A 6178-nucleotide genomic window follows, 5' to 3' on the forward strand; every position below is an offset into this window, starting at 1 on the left:
GCTGGTCTTCCTCTAAGAGCCATCAAACCTCTACAACTTGTCCAGAATGCAGCAGCATGACTGGTCTTCAATCTTCCGAAGTTCACATGTTACTTCCTGCATTGGCTTCCAGTAGCTGCACGTACCAGATTTAAAACCTTGATGCTTGTCTACAAAGCCAAAAACGGACCTGCCCCTTCATACATGAGGTCAATGGTCAAAGCCCAATCTGTACCTCAAGTACTTTGAACCTCAAGTACGGCTCGGCTTGAAATACCTTGCTTTAGGTCTCATGGGCGACAAGCATTGAGACCATTTTCTGTCCTGCTCCAAGATGGTGGAATGAAATCTCACTTGCTGTCTGGACAGCAGAGTCCCTTGCAGTCTTCAAACGCAGACTGAAGACCCATCTATCACTTGACCCACCCATCATTGCAGAATATTTAAAGGACAACTAACACTGCTCCCATATTGACTGACTAAATTAATACTTATTGTAGGGTATTGTTTATGTTGTTTAACAAACTCTAGCACTTGTTTATTGTTTATAGCACTTATCATTGTTTAAGATAGACCTTATGTATTTTGTAATTCTAGGTATCAGCATCCTGTATTCTACAGTATTCTAGTTCATTGTTTTGTTGGACTCTAACCTACTGTACTGTACTAGGATATATTCTATAAATGACAGAGCACTTTTGTAAGTCGCTCTGGAAAAGAGTATCTGCTAAATTCCATAAATGTAAATGTAAACATAAATGATGTCTAATACTGAGTGTCTAATAATGTTGACGTTTAATACTCTGATGGGAAATTCTGGGAGTTTCTTGTCACGATTAGTCCCTCCCAGCTTCCGTGTTCCGTGTTTTCTTCCTCTTGTGTATTAGTTCCATGCCGTAGTTTTGTTTTCTTCACCCCTCGTTTGGTTTTCCACACCTGTCCCTCGTTTCTACTCTTGTTAAGTTCATGTATTTAACACCTGTCGTCAGCCCTTTGTCTTGGCTGTTCATTGTTTATTTGAATGGTTGTGTTTTTGTGGGCGTACTGAATGTTTGTTTTTCCTAGCCTTCGTGTTTGTTAGTCTCTGAGTTCTTCGTTGTATCTGTTAGAGCCTGATTCCCCTGTTTGCCTTCGTGTGTTTTTGTTTTGTTAAGTATTCTCGTGATCTGTGTGTTGGCTCTATGACCCTGGACTGCTATAACGACTCTGGATTTGCCCCTAATAAATCTCGCTCTTCTCTGCACACGCGTCCGCCTCCTTACCGCTCAACGTTATGCTTCTCTGTACGAGCTAATGATGAAAAAAGGGAACGATCTGAAGATATCCCTTTCTTCGGTCCTACCAAATTATTCAGTAAAAGGGAAAATAAGTCAATGATATTTGAAACTAATTTACACCAAATAAATATTTATGAAGTTAAAGGGACTTATCTATGCACAAGGAGAAAATTAACTCAAAGAGAAGAACAGAGCTCAAATTATTTTTTAAATTAGAAAAATCCAATTATATGATAATAGCATTGTTAGACTTAATTCAAATGGAGCAGTCACTAAAGAGCCTGTAACAACACTGTCATGGGGGACTGGACTTCAAGCCCCATCTGGGCAAATGCGATACGAAAAAGAGTCCTTGGGCAAGACTCCTGACACTACACTTACCTACCTCTATGACAGACTCCTGACACTACACTCACCTACCTCTATGACAGACTCCTGACACTACACTCACCTACCATTGTAACATTATTGAAATAATAAATTGCCAATAAACCAGTAAATTTCTGTGTTACACTTCAGTTACTCCAACCAATAACTACCGAACTTTACAAGTGGACTCTCTCCATTCATAATATAACACTCCCTCATTTGTTGAGCCAAAGAATAATCACCTTAAATCCCACATTACAAAATTAATATTCAGTCACCTTCTAAATAATAATAATAAAATAATTGCTCTAGGACTGGCACCGAAAATAAAAACAACTTTATATAAAAATAATGTGAAATTCAATCTGGCTTTATGACAGGAGCGCACATTGTAAATAAAATAAGACTTATTTTAGATATTTTCATTTATTCAGATTTAACTGAGGATGTTTTAAAAGAATAAAAGTTTACATTTTGGAAGGATTTTGGATTTTTTGCATTTTGCTTTTGCCTTTTCTTTTGTGTTGAAAAATGATGTAATATATATGGGTACAGAGAGATTGATCAATTATGGAAGGAACCTTACTGTCCTAAGGTTGAAGGTCTCCCTAGACTTATTTACATCTACTCAGCACCAGACCTGCCAGACAAATGTCTGTACAAAGATAGAGAAGGTTTTTTAAAAAAAGAGAGAGCTAAGCAAGTGAACAGAATACATGTTATTGTCACTTGGAGTCCAGTCACTTGGTATTAATAATAGTAAAAATATTGTCCCCTAAAACATTTGAACCCAAGCTGCTAAATCATCCTGTGCCCCATTCCCAAGGGCAGAATTTGGCCAGAGATAAGAACAGCTTTGCCACAGTTTGTAAGAAAGCAAACAGATGTGTAAATTCACATTTTAGCATTTCTGTGCACTGATTTCTAACGTGATTACAGCCAACACGAACGACTACGTTCTGAATGAATCAATACTTCTCAAGGAGGCTGTGAGATGTCAGAGACTTTGACTCCTGGGGGTGGGAGGGTGGGTAAATGCTGAGTAGCGCTCTTAGCACTGAGTCACCTACAAGCAACATAGACGGACGTTGAGCTGCACTGTCTGAGTAGAAGGGAGAGAGGAAGCTGTAAGGAGACATCTCATGATGGTGACCAGTGAGGCTGCTGTCTGACGACGTCCAGAGGAGACACAGCAGGAGAGCCGTGTCTCAGTATTTAAAAAAGAAAATGACTAGGAGCAGTAAGTCAGAGGCAGTAACAGCTAGTAGTGTGTTGGGTTAGTTTGGCTGCTGTACATCTTAAAGGCCATTTTGAGATGTCTTGGATTTGGCTCACTCATAAAACGGTTTATAGGGTTTCTAGTTCAGAGCAAATTGGATGTTTTGAAAGGTGGCTCTAATTTTTTTTGCTTAAAAGTCACCATATTTTTACATTTATCTGACACTTTTATCCAAAGTAACTTACAATTATGACTGAGCACAACTTGAGGGTTAAGGGTCTTGCTCAGGGGCCCAACAGTGACAACTTGGCAGTTTGAACCAGCAACCTTCTGATTACAAATCAAGTACCTCATCCATTGAGCTACCACTGCCTATTTTCCTTTGTGTAATTCAGATAACTGAGTTTCCAGAAAATTGGAGACCCTGATAGACCTTCAGTTTTAGTATTTGATATAGGTGTAAGTAACATTTCATTAAGTTATTTTATTTTATTTTATTTGAGATTATTTATGAAAATAGAGAATTATCTGTGAAGCTATCTGTGAAACATTTGTTAAAATGATGCGTTATAATTTGGCATTATATATATATATATATATATATTTTATTTTTTTTAAATTTTTTTTTTGTTAAGACTTAATCATCTTAATATCAAAGGTTATTGAGACGCTTTCGCTGTACAATTCCACTGATTTCCAGTCAGTTCTCCAACGAGCTCGTAAGACGACGCGCAGATTAGCGGTTTGGCATGCGCAATGATTTAACCTTAATGAAGGCCACCTGACATGGGCGTCTGGTCCTGGTCTGGTTCCGCTATTTAAAGCCCGTCCACGCTTCCAAACAGTATATGGTCGTTTTGTATTTGGTAGAGTAGTATTATGGGTGTGGTAAGACTCTTCGTTTTCAGCTTGCTGCTCGTCGTCCTTTGTGTCGGTAAGTTGACTTTTCTGTCCAGTTTGATTTTCCGTCTCCATTGAGGATGTGTTGTACAATCGCAGCTTAAGAAAACCTCTTGTTTGTAGCGTCCGCTTCTCGGCGTGAGCAACAGCAGCAAAATGACGCAGACCAGCTGCTGTCACGAACTGCCAGACAGTTGGGAGGTTTGACTGCACCTGAGTATTTCTTGTAATGCAACAGCAGATAAATCAGTAGGGCTGGTTTGCTTAGTTGACTGCTTATGGCTGTGGTGTTCTTTTTGATTAGTGGAGCTTGCTCTCCTTGTGGCATGACTACATTACATTAGTTCCCCATGTTGTGGCTGAATCTCTATAGGTTATGGGAGGCCGCGTCACATGGAGCCACCCTTGAATAAGTATGATGGTTCAGGCATTGAATATCCTGAAACGAAGGGGCATTAGCAACTGAGGTAAAGTCTAACCATTGGAGAACTCAGCTAGTGCAGTTTTGCCCACCTTCATGGGTTTATGGCTTGTGTGGGTGCTAAAACTTGGAACTGAATTTAAATGGCTCATGAATTTTCTGATTCCAGGATTTGACCATTTACAGGATGGATTACTTTGGGGTCTCCTGTACCATCAACTTGCCATAAAGCTCTACCATGTTCAGCACCTTCAATTGAGCCCAGCCACAGACCAAGGCCAACGTGATATCTGAGTTTCTGAATAAATGTTCCTGAGACATTGGTAGCCCATGTACTTTTTTTGTTAAAGCAGTGGTTCTCACAGGTTGGCCACAGTTGCTTACATATTTGGCATGGACATGCTCCCTGATGCAACCCAAGACCTTAGTTGTCCCATGTTCTCTCATAAAATGTGGGTATTTCTGTGTAAATACAGGTTTGGGTTTGTCTTTAAATTAGGTTAATGCTCCTCTTATCTGACTTGTTCTCAGTTGGAATTTCTGCACCAACCATACTGAAGCTGGCTTATATCCTTGAATGAATGTGGCAGTTGGGCAGCAGTTTAGAAATGACAGTCCAATGCCCGAGAGGTCTATTAAGCACACCCAAAGAAACTTGATGGCAACATTAGCTCAGCAACACTCCTGAGTTGTGAGTTATTGTAGTTGAGGTCTGCTACACCCTTACTTCACGCTTGCAGGTCTTACCTGTGCTTCTTGTTTTTCAGCAGCATTGTACTCTAACCTTCAGTACTAGATCAATGCATTCTATAAGTAGATTACAAAAGCAGTTTTTGTAAGTCGCTCCTAGCCAGAGCATCTGCTAAATGCAATAAATGTAAGATACTGCATTTTTGGAATTAAATTTTCTAAAAGTGAAAAACCAAGATGTTTGACCAATAATGCAGTGTGGCTACCAGCTTTAAGAGTTATTCTGTGTAAGTGGTGTACCTCGAGCAGATAGTGGTAATGTTAAAATGATCCATAATTACACAAATTCCCATATTTTGCCTATTGGACCATGGTACAACTGTTTATAGCCTGCCTATTCTGTCTACATGTGATCCAGAGTTGTGCTCACAGGAAGAGGCAACAGTGGGTCTCTGGTCCTTCATCTTGAGGACAAGCATGTCATCAGTATGTGTAACAGCCATGGTCTCCCTGGTAGGAGGAACAAAATTAATATAGTGAACGAGAGGCACAGGTAAATCAGTTTAATAAGCAACAAACTAATTAATCCATCCCTTCCTAAAACAAAGCCCATTAAATTACAACACGTTGTACAACACAAGGTCCAAACCAAAATGCTACATTTCTATAAAGATTAGGCAGTTTTAAACAAAATGTCAAGCATATTCAAATGCACCTAAATAACTGCTCTGAACACTACCACACAAGTGCTACTTAATGCACATGAGTAGGAGAGACAAATTTAGGGGAATATTGAAATTGTTTTCGTGAAACTGAAGGCAAACCTGTTACCCATAAAATAACCTGTTACAGGGTGTCTAGTAAAAGTGTAGCCATTTATGGACTATCCACAGTGACCAGGGTGCTTGTGATGGGGGGGAAAAAGAGTGCTCAATTAAACCCCATCAGTTATTCCTTCTTAGTGACACCATACATTTTGTGCAGCTTGCAGGGAGCACAAGTATAATAGACCACCAAACTGGTTTGATGCCAACCTTGTAATAAGCACTTCAGCACTGTCCCAGATCAAGCAACCTCCACAACTATTTGGTGTAAGAGTTTCCAGAACTTTACCCACTTCAAAGCTGTCTTCCTAGTATAGTCAGTCTGAATCAAGATTTCACTAGAAAGACTTCACAGCAAGACACTCTGGCTTAACTAAGCCATTAATGGGGAAATATTGCAAGAATATTGGCGCTCCCATTCAAATACACCCTGTTCTACTCCAGCTAACCAATAAAACAAAGCAAAAGGAGAGTAGTTTACACGATAACTTGTTAGCAG

The 6178-nt window shown here is 39.6% G+C and overlaps 1 long non-coding RNA gene across 1 annotated transcript; it reads left to right on the forward strand.

Annotated features, from left to right (window-relative positions):
- The first annotated feature begins 3706 nt into the window (after window positions 1-3706).
- LOC118242117 (uncharacterized) lies at window positions 3707-4204 on the forward strand. Its single transcript, XR_004776548.1, has 3 exons — window positions 3707-3778; window positions 3868-3945; window positions 4118-4204. It is a non-coding gene; the product is annotated as an uncharacterized LOC118242117 (long non-coding RNA).
- The last annotated feature ends 1974 nt before the right edge of the window (window positions 4205-6178 follow it).

The sequence above is a fragment of the Electrophorus electricus genome, chromosome 14 (assembly GCF_041902795.1).
Source record: "Electrophorus electricus isolate QZ-2024a chromosome 14, ASM4190279v1, whole genome shotgun sequence".
In the NCBI taxonomy this organism is placed as follows: domain Eukaryota; kingdom Metazoa; phylum Chordata; class Actinopteri; order Gymnotiformes; family Gymnotidae; genus Electrophorus; species Electrophorus electricus.